The 17,826-nt window shown below is 39.0% G+C and overlaps 1 protein-coding gene across 1 annotated transcript in view; it reads right to left on the minus strand.

The window, feature by feature from the left end:
• Positions 1–17,826, minus strand: part of PTPRK (protein tyrosine phosphatase receptor type K) — a 412,271-nt gene that overhangs the window by 222,536 nt on the left and 171,909 nt on the right.

Genomic DNA, 17,826 nt, shown 5'->3' on the forward strand with positions numbered 1-17,826 from the left:
CATTCATATACATGACTTTCTTTGGATTTGCTGCTTATGGCACACCAGAAAAGCATGTTTATTACCTCAATTAACAGCATACTGCTTTCACTCTGCTAAATGTATAAACATGATTCAATTCTGGAAAAAATGCCATTACTTTCACACAGATTCAACATCACAGCACACAACTGATCAGCCAATTTTAACAAAATTTATATTCTTGTCAGGGGTCACAGCATAGTCCAAAGTCTCCTGTAACCTTCTGCAGCGTAATTGCACAGGAAAACACGCAGCAGCACAGAACTAGTGCAGCACTCCCCAGTGGCAACGAAAAGAACAGCTGTAACATGAGATTTATGTAGTAGTCGTGAACTTCATTCTTCATTCTTGAAAGGCAATGGGGAAATTGCTGTCTGAAGGAAAAGTAGAGAGTGTCTTCACATCCACCTTCTTGTCCCACCCCAAATGGGCAGTAACCACAAAGAGTTGATCTTGGAGTGCTCCAGAGCACAGAGCTGTCTTTTGGTACTGATGCTGCAAAATAATGCCAGCTGACCAGAACACGTTTATCGTCGAGATCCATGCTTCTTTGTATGCACGAAAAGAGGCAGAATATAGTGACAGTAAAAGGAAAACAATTAGAAGAAAAAAAGATAAGAGATGAAGCATGAATGTCTAAACTAAAAGGAATATATGAAAGAGGAAAGCATACGGGTAAAGACTGAGTCAAGTGATATGATATAAACTTGCAGTCGTGACTGCCCAAAATAACTGTCTGTTGGGGTCTTCTGCGCAAGACAGGCTTAGAGCAAGTCAGCTGCTCTATACATAACCCTTTTCAAGCACTTTCATTTCCCATTCCTGGGGACAATGTAAGGGAGCAGCAAAGGCAGTGGATTAACAACCCAACGTTCCTGCAGGTGAGTGGGAGAACGCTGTCTCCATCAAGCACTTTCTCAGGTCTTCTTACTAGGGGATCTGCGTGGCACCTTGCTAGGAAGTAATGACCACTGCATTCTTCTGTCTCAAGGGAGTACTGGGAGCAAGCAGCTCCCACCTCTGTCCAGAGCTCCTTTGGGACCTGAGAATTCATAAAAAGTACCCTCTTTGGCAAGACACCTGGCATTCACACAGCTTGGCTCTGAATGCTGCACCAGGAACGCATCTGTGTGCATATGCTCCACTCACTACATTTCCTTACCCTTACATCCCACCCAGACACAAAGCACATTTTATCTTCCCACCAAAGGAGACAGGGATCCCAGGTTGTCTGTTTATACTCAGAACTAGTTCCACAACCTCAAAGAGCGAAAAAGTAAGGAAAACTTTCAAGGAAAGGTGGATATGGGGATGTTCATGATGTGGTTCACAGGGTCACACAGCTTGTGCTATAAGTACAGAAAGAGGAAGCCTGTGGAGCAAATATATACTTCGGCAGCACCAGGCTACAATCCCTCTTCTGACCTCTCCAAAAGTTCTGCACTTCTTTCCCCCCCCCCCCCCCCCCCCCTTTTAATTTTATGTGCACCTCAATATATTTAAGTTGCAGAAACCATTTAATTCTCTACTTCCTCATCCTGCCTTGGCCAACAATAGCTTGAAAGAAAAGAATTTAGTGTCTGGGGGTCCTACCTACACTCCCTTGACTAATGACATCTCTGAACAGAGCACTATTTGACAATGTCTACCAGCTCCTCAGGCATCTTCAGAGAGCCGGCTGTCATTCCCAGTAAGGAACATCACCATGAATATCTTCAATTCTTGAATAATTTGGATTAATTTTTAAATGCTTGTCTGGTGTGGAAGACTAACAACTCAGTAAAAAATAAATATTATATTTAAAGTCTTTCTGACAGACCAATTTTTGTACAACGCAATACACTTCTACCACATACACAAACTCTGAAAACACTTTGCTTCTCAAAGTCCAGATAAGAAGTCTGAGCATCAGTGTTAAGAACTGGACTCTGAATTGTGCTGTTATTAATTCATTTGTAAATAAATTATATTCAATTTCCACTGAAGCTTGACCTCATGTAAGTGTGTTCTTCCCTTGGATACTGATACCTTCTTGCACCAGGGGCAGAGGGGAGAAAGTTACCTTTCTTGGGACAGATCTGGGAATGAATTTGCTTGGGTTTTTTATACCTCTTCCAGATTAATTTAATTAATTCCCACCCTCCAAGAGTAGGAAGTTATCAAAAAAGAGAAGTTCACAGGAGAGAGTGAGATTAAGGCATGGAGATCCATGAGTAGGAAAAAAACCCCACAGCACAACAAAACAAAAAAACATGAAGAAATACAGAAATGTAAGAAGCCTACAAAGTGTTATAACGAGCAATGTTGATCAGGTAAATAAAGGAAAAATAAAGCAATTAAAAAACCAGATATTAGAGAGTTGAGATTTCATATATGTAATGCTAAAATTTTTATTTACATTCATAACTGGTATAAATACAGCTATGAAGCATTCATAACTATAGAGACTTTAAAGCAAAAGGTGCAGCTCAGTTAAAAAAATTCTTATCAGGCTTTAATTTGATAACATCTGTTCACATTTAAAAGGGGAAATGGAAAAAGGGAATTGTGTATAGATGCAAACAGCAATTTAAAATGCTGACAAGTCAGACCAGAACCTGAGGTAGTTCTTTTCCTCACATATGCACACACTGCTTCTGAGAAAAAACAGACTATTGGGCTATTCCTTTCACCAGAGAAGATTTATCCCAACAAGACACCGGTGCTCTGGGAGTGAATCCTGCACTTGGCCTGCACTGCTGTTCAGTTTACAGTCCTAGAAAGAATGGCTTAAATGTTTTCATTTTAGCTGGAAAATAATTCAGATTATCACTGTAGCCAGGAAATATTAGTTGTCTGTGCAACTGTAAATGTCCTTCCCGTTATTACAATTTAATTGCATGCTCATCTAGTGCACTTCTGAGAGATGCTTGCCTCCCTTAATGGAGAGACTGTTTTGGGGGATGAATTGGGCTTGCACAGAGCAGGGCTGTGGAGACTGCTATCCTGTCTCGTTTGTACCAGCATCACCACAATGAATGAGAATGGAAAATGCTGAATAGCTCAGGTAACTCAAATGCTACTGAGGAGAATTAGATTTGATCCCTGAATTTTCTACACAGTTCAAAGGTGATACTCCAAAATTTAGTTACTTCTCCAAATTAATGCCATGTCCTTGTTCATGAAGCACCTCCATTCAGATGCAAATGAAGTATCAGGGTCAGAACTCTTTGAACTGGACATGCTCCTACGTAATTAGCTAACCCTAATGCATCATTTGTCCATTTCCCCCCTAAAATCACGCAAGCTTTTAGTGAATGCAGTACCATTTGGGAAAAATCCATGGGTTTCCTACTGGCAGCATTAAGAGCCATTTCCATTTGTCTGTTTTGTACCTGGCTTCCTTCAATGACCCAAATAAGTAACAAATGAATCCCAATCATCTTGCTATATTACTCACAACTTTGTAGACCTCTACTGTATGTCCCCAAGTAATATTGCCTTGCATTTGAAGAGGCCCAGATTATTCAGTCAATCTTGTATAGAAACCATTCCCTATTCTTTCATTATCCTTCTCTAAAGCTCTTTCTAACCATGCTATATTCTTTGAAGATAACAAGAGCAGAGCTGGCACCGAGTAATCAAGCTGTGGGTGAGACATAATTTATACAACAGCATAATACCATTATCTAATTTATACCAAACTTCCTTAACCACTCTTAAAACTTCATTTACTTTTTTTGACCATCACTGGGCTCTAAGCTGATATTTTTATGAACCACGATCATACTGCAGAGTGCCAATGGCAAGCTCAGAGTCCATCGTTCTGCGTGTGAAATTAGGATTTTACGCACTGTGCATTGTTTTGTATCTTATTATCGACACTAAAATGTGCCTGCTACTTTACTGCAAATCATTCACAGTTGGCGATACTGTAATGGTCCTTCTACAGGTCCTCAAAATCACATAATGTCCCTGCTATTCCAAAGTAGCCTGCACCTACAAACTTCTGTCTTCACACTGTTCTTGGCCCCCACTCTGGTACCTTATGAACATGCTGAAAGGCAAAAATCTCTGCAGAACGCCTTGGTGGCTACTTCTGGACATGTCGAGAATTTATTCCTACTTTCATTTTTCATCTTAAATGATTATTTATCTATGGAAGTACCTTTCTTCTCACACAATGGCAGCTTAGCTTCACTACAAGCTTTTGTTGAAGGACATGGTCAAAAGCCTTTTGGAAACCTAATTAGCCTGTATCAAAGCAAATCACTCATTTATATGCTTGCTGACCCCTCTAAAGGGCTCCAAGGTTGAGAATTAAGTGTATGACATGCAACATACAGAAAAAAAGGGGGTGGGGGTGGAAAGGAAGTATCTGATTGTTTTGTGTCAAGCACTGCAAAACAGCACATACTTCGTTTTAACATCTGAGCTCCAAGATGCAGATTATGCCGATCACTCTTCACCTAATATTGTTGCAGAAATAAATGTTTGTGAACAACTTAAATTAGTCAACAGTATTTGACTGCAACGGAAAAAGCAGGAATTATTACAGCAGAGACCACTAAAGGATTTAGTTGCTGAAGTTTCATACTTAAGAAATACTCAAATCTTCACACTTCTACACAGACCTAAAATTGCATCCTGTAATCACCATGAAGACTAAGCTGCACTTACAGGAATACACAAAATATACAACTTCACTGAATTCTTAATTCTTGTAAGGATCCAAAAGTGTATCCTCATTACTAGCTCAACTGAGTCACTGATCAAAGCAAGCATTTCCAAAGAATACTTACTTAGTCAATTAAGAACAAGATGTGGCCAGGAAAGAGGGAGACCAATTCTGTAGCCCAAAGCCTACCCTTAGACCATAAGTCTCCCTACATTTTATAAAAGCTGGTTTTTTGTAAACTATAAACCACTGTCACCAAGCATGGTATTTTCAGTACAGCTTGAGACCTTTCCTTGTCCTTCCCCTGCTTGCCTAGTTCTGACTACTCGTGGTACTGAAGAAGGTGAGAATCTTTCATAGTTCTGACAGTAGTCACGTCAGACCATCACATATATAAAGCAAACATTAAAAGGTTTAGTTACAACAGAAATGTAGTGTTTCACTTCCTTTTTTTTTCCCCTGTTAGGCTCTAATACACATAATTAGAGAGATATTAAAAGACATTTGAGATGGAAATAGGAAAAAAAATAGTTTATCTTGTAATTTGTCTAGATCATTCAACTTGCAACACATCTCTGTTCAGCTATAGGAGGGGGTCCACTGGTTTAATTATCTGAAATCAAATCTGTAAATACATCCGTTCCAAGGTTTGGTGGAAAGGTGTATTAGAGAGCTATAAGCAAACAGAAGGTATCATGTCTGTGAAACTGCAGTGCAAAAACCCCCTCCAAACTCAACAACAAAAACACCAAAACTTCAACTAGAGTCCAGAATTACTGGAAACTTTGTGCTCTTCCCTCACTGTTCCAGTATGCATAACCCTGATGCTGTGCATCTTGATCTGTTTTTGGCACCTCCCACAATTCTATTCAACTTGTGAATAAAACAAAAGAATACATTACTTAGAAAAAATAAATTATTAAAATGTTTTCTTTTATATTCTTATGAAAGACTTTAACACTTCACATCTGGTGAGTTTAAATAGTAGAACTCCGCCGCTTCTTTCGGTTCTTTCACCTCCTTCACTGATTCATTTTAATTTTTGTAAAAGCACAGTAGGATGACTCCAAGTATACTTGAACCTAATATTTGGTGGTGGTGCAGCTCTCCCCCTTCTCTGGGCTGTCCTATGACCTCAGGAGCTGCTGGCTATGCCTTGGTGCCAGCTTCAGTGAGTCCAACAGCCAAGCACCCCTTGGCTGATGAGCAGCTCTTACTCAGTTAAGGTGGATAACAGCACTGCCTGTACTGGGAACTGTCAGCTCGACACCTGGGGATGAGTGGGCAGTGAGCACCCCTCGACTGTACCAGTAACTCCTACTCGACTGAGGCAGAGAATGGCACTGCCTATGCTGGAACTCCTGTTAACTGGTCAAATCAGAAAAGAAGAATGGAAATAATCAGTTATTCCCTGACAACCCTGGAATGTTCTCACCAGATCACAGCCTGAGTGGCAACAAAGTGGAAAAATACATTGTCGCTGGAATTTTGTAGAAAATTATCAGGTCAGCTTGCAGTTGGGATGGGAATTTGCTGATGACTAAAGCCAATGATCTTACAGCCTTATAAAGAGCAGTCATAAAAGTGAGACTTTTTTGAGCTGTGGGCAGCAGTAGGCTGTGGCCAGCATCACTCTTGAGCTCTGAGCGGCGTCTCGCTCACAACACCAGTAAGTCAGTGGTACTGGGGGACTGCCAGTGAAAGCCGACAGCGGGGCCTGGGCTGCTACCCCTGCTCCTCAAGGCTCAACCCATCGCCCACCGGGGAAAGCAAAGGCATAACACGTGAGTATTTCACTGAACTCGAGGGCAAACTTTCAGTAGGTATTACCTTTGCTGTAATATATATTGCAAACTTGAAATAGTTGGGTTAATTATGTAATTTTTGATATGAAACCAATTAATTTCCTGCTAAAATCTTAAGAAATGTTAATAAACTTTCTTCCCGCCCTCCTCCCACCTTTAGATCTAATCCATTGTCCAAGTCTGAGACAAGGAATTGATCCAGCCACTCCTAAATGCTGTGAGAGTTTAGAAAGCAAGGGGGTATACTCTGAACCTTGTGACTCAGCGGGAGGATCTCCTTTATCTTTTATAACTTTGATCTTTATGAACGTTTCTATCTACCTTTAGTTTAATTTGTTTTTAACTTGATATAACTCTGTGCATTTACTCCAAGTAACAGAGTCTTGCCATCGAATCTTGTGTAGTTGTACTTCCACACATTCATATTAAAGCTATTTCCCTTAAACTCTTCAGTGATCATTCTTTAAACTCTTTAACCTACCACTCTTTTTGTGACATACTTACACTAGAATTGTTTAAGGCTAAACAGCACATAGAGGCAAGTTCGTTTTGTAGTAAAATAACTTTCTGCAAATGAAAAGCCATGAACAGCAAGACCAGCTATACATAAGATAAAACACTAATGAATCATTCACTGACAAGTTTCTATCTATCTATTTCTATCCAATGTTTTTGCAGTGAAGGCATTTTATAATACTAAAGCAAAGTTTTTACTTACCAAGAAACTAAAAATTAACATAAACATGGAAATAGCATCATGTTACAAAAGAAATACTTAATTGAAGCTAGCTGAAAGGGACAGCTAAATGAATTTTTACCTAACAAAAATGTTGTTGACATAATAAAAAGCATTTCCCTTGTGAAAGTTATAGATAATTTTTCTGAACTAATTCAGAAACCATGAAAACATAATTACTTCCATTCAAATAGTTAAGTAATGCTGTGAGGCAGCCTTTGCTGCCGACAGGACCCAGGAGAATTATCAGGATCTCAATTCTGCCAAGGCAGCTAACACCTTATTATAGTTCTTTTTTCCTCAATAACACACCTCCTGGGATTGAAAACCAAAGGAGTTAAGGCTATCTTGTCATTAGTATCCCTACCAGCAGAGCTGGACAGCTCACAGATTCCTCAACCATCGCAGTCACCCGCAGGAAAGCCTGACAGACAGACCTTTTCTCATCCCCAAATTCCTATTTAAAGGTCTACCCAACATACTCCCAAGATTCACCTCAGTTCACACTCTCTGGTGAGGAACCACCCAGAAAACATGCTTATCAAGGGTCCCAAATGGTAATGGTTCAGCAAATTTATTATTTGTAAGCGAGCTAGCTCCACTACTCAATTCCCAGGGGAGGGGGATGAGGGAACTGGAATGGGGTGCAGGGAAAAAAACCCAACCACCCCAACCCTGAAACTGTCTCTTCACACGTAAGCAAGAACTGTAGGTGAGCTTTAGTTGAGCTACACCATTTAAACACAAGAGGAGTTAGTAACAATATTATACTTCAATGACATACATGTTGCAGGAAAAAACATAATTAAAATGAAGCATAATAAACCTTTGAAAAGGCCTGTATGACACAGTTATCTGATGAGGAGGAAGCTAGAGACTAGACACAGTGACCCTGGAGACCCCTATGTTAGTTAGGAACACCAGGAAAATACTTGCATCCTTCCACTTATCTGTGATCACTTCTTTCCAATTGCTTATGCCAAATGTTTCTAAGCTAATGCCTAGAAAATGTCTTGACGAAACACCACACAGAAAAGTTACAGCTGCTCTGGCTTTGGAGCAGTGGTAGTTCATCAAAAACCTACCCTGCTCTTGATTAACTAAGTTGAAGAAAAAACATTCTTACATAGTTTGTGAACACAAGATCTTCAATAAACCAAAACATTTGTTTCACAAGCGTGAAAGTTCTTAAATGATTGAGATTTAAAAATAATAAGACTGCATGCAAAGGCAAGACTTTTAACTATGGGAAACATAAACCTTGATAGCATTGGAGATCATGATGTTTAAATGCTAAAACTGGGACAGTCGCAATAAGAGACAAGTTAAGAATCAATATGAAATACTTAAAGCTTCACTTATTTTTGTGATAGACTCAGAATGTACTTTCCAGTAGACAGATGCAGTCCTTTTGAACGCAGGTAGTTACTAGAAAACACAGCAGTACAAGTCTGGCATGATGCCACGTACTTTTCTAAACCTAGAGGAGAGGTCAGTCCTTTTTCACTTCCAGTGACCCTTGCAAATTCTCTACCATGTGAGAAATTTTATCTATTTTTTTTAATATGCTGCATCTCAAACCAAATATATGCCCAGCCAAATTACTGATACATTTTAAGACACATAGTAATGATAACCATTATCCTTTAAAGTAATATCTGCATTAATAATATACAGATAAATAAAATTCTCAGTTTTCTAACCACAGGATCTTTTCCATATTCAATCCAAAGACAAAAAAAAACCCCGAAAAAAACCCAAAAAACACCACAACACACAAAAAAACCCCAAACCAAACAACACAAAAAATAAAAATCCACAAAAAAAAAAAACAAAACCAAAAATGAAATCAACTTAATAGGACTAGATAGAAAGAACTGCAAAAAACAAGCTAAGCAGGGCAGACTAAAAACAGCAGACAAAATTCATTGGGGCATGTTGCATGCTACATATTGCTTTCTAAAGCAACTGTTTCCAGTCCGTATCAGAGAAAAATATCTAAAATTTTGTATTTTCATAACAGCAGCCAAAACAATCTGAAGCACCTATGCAGAGAGTCCAATCCATATCCTTGCATTTCCTTGCTCTAGAAAAAGATGGTGCTTAAAATGTTTTTAATTTCAGCAATGACCAATCAGGGTGCTGACAGGCACCTTGCTTCCTTTCCTCTCCTTTTTCTCTTCTGCTCCTCCATAATAAAACTCACGTGAGCTATAACTGAAGCTTTCACACTGCCACTTCTTCCAAAAGGGTTCACATTCAGCCTGCTTGCTCCCAGAAAGGAATTAAAGTATAAAAACACACAGTGAGAAGATACAAGAATGATTGTTCATTCAAATTCTAAGGGGTCTATTCACATCAGAATGCAGAAGAATACGAGCTTTTTTTCAGAAAATAAAATAGTACCTAGGATTTCAGAGACATATCTTGACAAAAATACTTTAAAAAGATATTTTTTAAAAGCCCTGAGCATAAGCTTTTCCTGATATGAGAACAGAGAACAGCTGCAAGCAGAATTCAGTGGCCAAAGACATCCAGTAGTTCTAAATTACAACAGTTGCTAGCATCAGGAAGGAAGTAAATTGGAAAAAATAAAAAATAAAAAAATGGCAAAACCACACAGTATCTCCTAATTCTGTGTCACCACGAACAGTACGGAATAATGTCAACACATCTTCAACTCAGGAAAGTTAGGACAAACTATGTTCTAACGCAAGTGGAGGGCACTAAGATATTTAATAAATACACATCAAATAATGCCAAGGGAAAAAAATATTAAAAAATCAACTCAAAGTAACAGACAGATTATGTCAAACTGTACTGTGGAGACATTCATCAGCACCTGCCTACACCAATACTGAAACTAGCACTGTTTGTGTAGAAAATTATTCTGACATGTTCTTTCCAAACTGTACTTCAAGATGCAACAGCAGTAGTTCTATCCACAAATTCTGTATACCACCCTATTTCACCTTCTCTATTTTTGCATTAATCACAACACGTTGGTGCTGGGCAAACACAAATGACGACAGCCATCTGTCCAAACAGCTCATGTCTAAAGACTGAGGAGGTATGATATCAAAACATTTCCTTGCTCTCAGCCTTCTACAATATCCACTAAGCTGAACTGAATCTGGCAGAGCTCAAGCTGGCAAGAGATGTCAAGGGCAACAAGAAAGACTTCTGTAAGTATATAGCAAAAGGAAGACTACGGAAAATGTTGGTTTGCTACTAAATGGGAGAAGGGACAAGGGCCCTGGTGGCACAAGACATGGAAAAACTGAAATACTGATTGCCTTCATCACCTCAGTCTTTGCTAGCAAGACCAACCTTCAGAAATCCAAGGACCCAGAGACCAAGAGGAAAGTCTGGAGCACGGAAGACATGCCTGAGGACCAGCGTATACTGGGGGCCACCCAGATGGGAAGCAGTTGACAGAAAAAGACCTGCGGGTCCTGGTAGACACCATGTTGAACATGAGCGAGCAATGTGCCCTTGTGGCAAAGAAAGCTAATGGTATCCTGGGCTGCATAAGATAAAGTGTTGCTAGTGGGCTGAGGGAGGTGATCCTTTCCCTCTACTCAGCACTGCTGAGGCCACACATGGAGGGCTGGGTCCACTGCTGAGCTCCCCAGTACAAGAGACATGAACATACTGGATAGAGTCCAGTGAAGGGACCACAAAGATGATGAAGCGACTGGAACACCTCTCCTGTGAGGAAAGGCTGAGAGAGCTGGGACAAGTCAGCCTGGAGAAGAGGAGGCTCAGGGAGATTCCATCAGTATGTATAAATACCTGAAGGGAGGGTGCAAAGAGGACAGAGCCAGGCTCTTTTCAGTGGTGCCCAGTGCCAGTATCAGAGGCAATGAACACAAACTGAAAGATGGCAAGTTCCCTCCAAACATCAGGAAACACTCTTTACTATGAAGGTGACCAAGCACTGGCACAGGTTGCCCAGGGAGGTTATGGAGTCTCCATCCTTGAAGATATTCAAAAGCCATGTGGACACGGTCCTGGGCAGCTGGATCTAGGTGGCCCTGCTTCAGCAGGAGAGCTGGACCAAATGACCTCCAGAAGTACCTTCAACCATGACCATTCTGTGGTTTTGTGAAACTGTCGACCCCCAAAATCATTTGATTTCACTTGATATTAAATAAAAGGCTGATATTCCTTCCAGACATTCACTGCAGCTTGGATTGCATATAACCCCTTTCTCTTTAGAAAGTGTAAATAGAAGATTTTCATGTACGCATTTTACAGTTATTAATACTTCCTAGATCTATTCTGCCAGAATGCCAGCCCCTGACTAATACCTGCTCATTTAGGATAATTCCTGCTGATGAATAATTTGTGGGGTGATAGAAGCACTATTTGTATAAGCCAACTGGACTACCAAACTCAGAAACGTTTGCTATTCCATTACACTAAAACCTAGTAAAAACATGGTATAATGTATCAAGAAAGAAAAGTTTTGAGCTATGAGAGATTCACCAGCAACCATTTTTAGCCACAACAGGTGTTGTCCATAACCACTCAGACTTAACAGCTGAAGTCCATGGAGAAGAGCCTCTTTCTAGGGACAATGCGATATACCTCTGACAATCTTCCCTACCCTCTGTGCTCATTGAGTGAGCTCCCAGAGACTTGGTTGCCAAATGCTGACATCTGCATAGCCATTATAAGGCAGGGGTTTTAAAACAAAAAGCCCAAAACCTATTGTGTTGATTCCCATTTGTTTCCATGTGAGAATGCAGACCTACTGTACCTACAGTACCTCCTAAATCACCTTGTATGCTCTTTTTGATAACTTCTTGCTTGTTATTTGCACATCAAAGCTATTCTGCATTTTGGCTTAATGCACCAAAAGTTTAAGAGAGCAGTTGTTACTACCTTTTCTGAGACAACCATTTATCAGTAACGACTACAGACCCAAGAAACCCAAATATATATATGAAGGATAATCACAGGACTGTAGCTTACAGGTGGAACAATTGCATGGAGAAGTCAGCACATACAAGGTCTCTAGAAGCACATTACAGCAAAGCAATCAAGTATAAAATGGCTTTTGTCACAGTGAGGCAACAGAATGCAAGCTAAATTCTGTTACCCATGCCAACACTAATTAATTGCTACATAGTAGTTTTGCACAAATCAGTTCGACAAGCAACACCTTTAGCACAAGTAGCATAATTGCCACATAGGGTTGGGATAGAACAACATAATAACTGGTTTGACTCCTTTTTTCTGTTCCCACCACAACTGAAAGAAATAAATTGCTCATGGATAGCAAAGTGACAATGAAGCCTATCACATTCACATCTGTGAGTGAAAAAGCAAAAGAACAAGTGGTTCTGAAAAGCATAATGCATTGAAAATACGAGAAACAGAAGAAAGACCTTTAACTTCTGCTAATATCCCTTTAAAAAAAAATCACAATACATCTCCATAGATACACAATGGTATCCACAACTTTTTTCTGTTTAAATATAAGATGGCTTTGTAGACTACACACACAAAAAAACCCAAAACCCCCCAAAAAACCCACATCAAAAATCCCACAACACCCAAAATAAAAAATACACCTCCAAGACCAAAGAACCAAAAAAGCCACCAACCAACCCAACAGAAAAAAAAAAAAACAAAAAACCAAACCACAATCACCAAAATAAAATCACTAATTAAATCTTACAAAGTATATTAACTGACATTCTTGTACGTGTCATGTCTAGGGTATATACCTGGGACCAAATCTTGGGAATTCTGCATTCAGCAAGACTACAAAGAGAAAGACCTTGAAAAGGCCTCCAGGTATATACCAGATATGCTAGACCTCCAGATACTCAGATTGAATTTCAATAAGTCTCTCTGAAAATTATCTTCCTACTTCTGTAAACATCAGACCAGTAACATTGAAACCATTTAAACTGTCAGTATTATTTGGTTGTAAGTAATATCCCATGCCTTGCTTAATGAAACCAGACAAGTCAGATTAATTTCCTAATTTCCCAGTTAACGCAGAAACTTGCATTTGAAATTGTGACAGTGAAATATTTCCTTTTCGAAGTGCTACATCAGAAAAGAGTAGTAAAGATGATGAAGGACAAAAAGTAATGGCTGTGGAATCTCTCCGTAATATCAAGAAGATAAACATCAGTAAGGAGTGATACAGATTTAGTTTACCCCAGCAGTGGCAGAGGCCAGTATGTTATATTAACTGAGAAGGGATTTTCCAGATATACTTTTCTGGGATATTTCAGAGCTTTCAGGCATTACATAATCAATAATATTTTACTAATATTATATAACATATTATATATGAATAATAATAAAATTAATAGTAAAATAATTAAATACAGAATCTTTATAGTTTCTTACATTTATTTGGAGCAGAAAGCTACAGTTGTTCATCTTATATTCTCAGTTTGCAGGAAGAAGTACAAAAGACCTAGATACTATTAAGGAACTGAACAAATGCAACTGGATCAGAGCAGAGATGACAAGTTACTGACAAATCAAGTCAGGCACATCACAGGAAGATAAAAATCAACAAGACAGAGACTTGGGGGCAAGGATTGTCCTCTGTCCCCCTTAAAACCCTTACCTTGAATATACCTACTAAAATCTTATTAGTCCTTTTCCCCTCTATTGATCAATCTGCAAAGACATTGATACATCAACTGGTCTTTGAGCAAATAAACTAAAAAGTCAAACAAAGGAACGATGATACCTAAATTCAAGAGAACATGGTCTCTCCATTCTGAAACAAATACATTTTCATTTTTTAAGTGCTGAAGACTTATACAGAGCAGACATTCTTTTTTTCTTCTATGGGTATACCACATAAGCTATTTCAGCCATTTTGGCTACCAAAGAGATTAATGCTTATAATTTCTGGTACTGTGCATAATTTATCATTTTTCTCCATAGAAAGAGGAAGGCAAAAATACTCATCACCAGAATGAATACTGCCTCTGGAAATACATAAATAAGCATTCATACACACATTCTTTAAACTTTTTCAGGATAAAGCACAAAAATTTTTTTTTAATTTGTTCAGAAAAATAGCTATGAAGCACCAAGCAATTACTATCCTAAAACAGCTTAGGTTTTATAACTAGCCAAACAAACCTACCGTATCTTCTTTTAATTTGAGACATCCATTTTTAATGTTCCTATAAAATCATTTTCTAACAGATGAATTATTAAATGGCAGAAAAAGATTGCACAGATGAATACTAACCCTTCACCTCATAAAATTACAATTTTTATCTACAATAAGCAGATAAGAGAGAAGGACATCCTTACAAGTAACCTTCTAAAGATAAACTTCAATCCCAAAACAAACACATTTTACGATCTCTGCTCTCAAAGTTCATCGTTGACTATTGTAAACCATTGTTAAGTTATTAAAGAATGTGCTACTGACAATTACAGGAGAGTAAAAACCTATTTAAGCTACTCTTCTTTCCAACAGGAGGGCAGAGGCACTGTCCCACCAGAGGACCCACTTATATCCATATCACAGCATGCTGCATTATGTTAACATGGCACCTGTCACACGGTATTTTATGAAAGATGACAATGATGATTCTTAAGTGGGAGTAAATAAGAGATCGGGCTTGAAATGGTGATTCCCTCCTCAACAGATTCAGGCTTCTCCAGTCACAGGCAACTACCATTCCATTAATTTCACAAAGCTTAGCAGATCATCTGTTACACTCACCACAGGCCACAAGAAATTCCCAACATTAAACCACAACATTAACAACCACAGACAAATCCCAGGCAAGCGCCAAGAGTACGTTGCTCCACCACTATAGATACTGAAGGTAGCGCCAATGTCTCTGTGATAAATTCTCTACTGTTTCCTACTGGAAAATCAATGTAAATTTAAAGTAACAATGACCATCACAGAATACACATTTACTTTATGCTCACACTTAAACAGATAAAAATTGTGAAAATAATTATTTTTGCTTAAGACAAGCTACAAAAACAATGCTTAATCTGTCTCTGTGTGAAAGACCACAGGCCTTCATCTGCTTACAAAATTTCTTCTGGACACCAAGTCTCACAAAACCTTTAAATAAAAGCACAAGCCAAAACCGTAATGCAAAGTTCAACAAGATATATATATACATGCAACATCTATATATTAGAGAAGAACAAGGCACCTGATTATAGCATCTAAAACATTTCTGCATTTAGTAATTGATATATAGATGTATGCATGCATGTGCTTACATGTGCCTATACGTACTCTGAATTTTGACAAGGTATTGATCACACACAATTAACAGGGCATTGTGTCCTAGCAAACATTAACAGTGTCTGTCCAAAGAACACTGATAAACTGTCGGACTACTGATACCATTCTTAGGTAGCAACAGTTTCAGATATTGTCTTATACATTCAGCAGCATGGCAACTGCAGCAAGTAATGTGGATTGCATAAAAGCCTTCCGTAAAGAGGTGTCAAAATCAAGCTTTCTCTAATTGCTCAACTGATCCACATGGAATTCTCAGGTTCCTCTCTCCTCTCCCTCAGTTACAGCAGACCCAGTCCTTTTCCACCTAACTCCCGGCTCTCCTCGCCTCACATCCTGGCAGCTTTGGATTAATGACTATGCATTGTATGGTTTTATACCTGTGTTTGACCTACAGCACTGAGTAAGCTCTTCCACTCCACAAAAGTAACACTCACTTAACTCAAAGGCACATTGCACAATAGTCTACCAAAATAAACATGTGGATTCTATCATGTAGTCATAGGACAAGGGCGAATGTTTTTAAACTGAAAGGGTGTAGATTTAGATTGTATATTAAGAAGAAAATCTTTTCTGTGAGGGTGGTGCCACACTGGAACAGGTTACCCAGAGCATCTGTGGTTGCCCGATCCCCGGAAGTGTTCCAGGCCAGGCTGGATGGGGCTTTGAGCAATGTGAAGGAAGGTGTCCCTGCCCATGGCAGGGGTTGGATCTAGATGATCTTTAAGGTCCCTTCCAACCCAAACTATTCTATGATTGTATGATCCTAAAGTAACCTTCCATGCATGCTTTATATCAATACAACCTTTAATACATCCTCAATTATTTATTTCTTTTAGTTTTAAATTTTAATTTAAAAATTTTATTTTTAAAAATTAGTAAAAATCAGGTTTCCCAACAGCCTTCCTAGGAAATAGGAGAATTTCAGGGGGAAAAATAATGTACAACTTTTGCCTTATGCAAACTTTATTTCTCCTCTTTTTTCCTTTCCTAATCACAGTATTCCCATCTATCAGACATTTCTTGTGTTTTCCTGACTCTCTCCTCATCTGCCTTTACCTGCTAACTCACCCATCTTGTCCTCCTTGCTCTTTCCCAAAAGAATACACTCAGTTTGCCCAATTGAAAACAAGGCTCCCTCCAACTATAGCTCCATCTTCCATAATTCTCTCAGTTTCTTTTTTCAATGAAGTTGTCTCCAAATGTGTCATTTCACAACTCCATTTCCTTGGTTCATCTTTCCCAGCAAAAACACCATCAATAAAATCTATCTTCCAATGAAAAAAATCAACCTTCAACCTCATCTGACAAGTTGTCTTACTGTCCTCTCTTCAAAAATTGACTGCACTTGGCTCCCGCAGCATTATTTTCTTTTAGGTCTTCTCTTCGGATATCACCTGAGGTTTCTCTTGCTCCTGTAGCACTGGGGCTTCACAGAAGCTTTATTAAGCCTTTGTCAGTCTTATTCATTCCTTTCTCACCCCCCCACACCCCCCAATTTCCTTCCTACCTTTGACAGGGGGTACATGTTATTCCGCCTCTGTCAAGAGAAGGCAATGGAAAATCTAGAACTTAAGTTTATATCCAGATGGAAATAGAACTTATGTAACAGCATAAGCTCCTGAAGTATTTAAGTGGGAACAAATGTCTAGCTTAGAAGCATAAACTATGAGATAGAATGCAGCAGTAGCAAAGCTGAAGATTGAGTACCATCCGTGAGATACATACAATCTGGACAGTTGCAGCACAACTTCCTTCTTTTAACATTCCTTCCATTTCCTACCTCTGATGAACCACCTTGATATGGTGATAAATCCCAGAAAGAACTACAGAAAGTATTAGCTCATTGTCAGCACACACTGACTGAAAAGCCATTTGCTACCTTCTCTGAGGAAAACGTGGCAAACTAGTCAAAGTGCAGAGCTCTATCAAAGAGATGTGCTCCATCAGTTGGACCACATTGCTGAGAACAGCCAATGAAACAGGCACATCAACTGTTAGAGTACTGACACCCTCAGGCACTAAAGTAGTTATATACTGGAATGTATTTCTAGTAATTTTGAAACAGAAAACTAAAATAGTGGGGAAGTTTCTCGTGCAGTAAACGAGCTTGTTCCATCTCAAGCAGCTAAGCGAAAGGCCAGTGCATGAATAAAATAAATGGGACAATGAGACCAGAAACACGAGCACTGAGGCATCACAAGGCAACAAAGTAAGATGCAGTTAGCACTAATCCCAAACTGCAACTAATTAGTGTCACATGTGGTGTGATGGGCATCACCATCACATCTGGTGACATCCACTGCTGTCATGAAAACGTGCATCACTAAATAGGGTGGAA

The sequence above is a fragment of the Falco rusticolus genome, chromosome 6 (genome assembly GCF_015220075.1).
Source record: "Falco rusticolus isolate bFalRus1 chromosome 6, bFalRus1.pri, whole genome shotgun sequence".
In the NCBI taxonomy this organism is placed as follows: domain Eukaryota; kingdom Metazoa; phylum Chordata; class Aves; order Falconiformes; family Falconidae; genus Falco; species Falco rusticolus.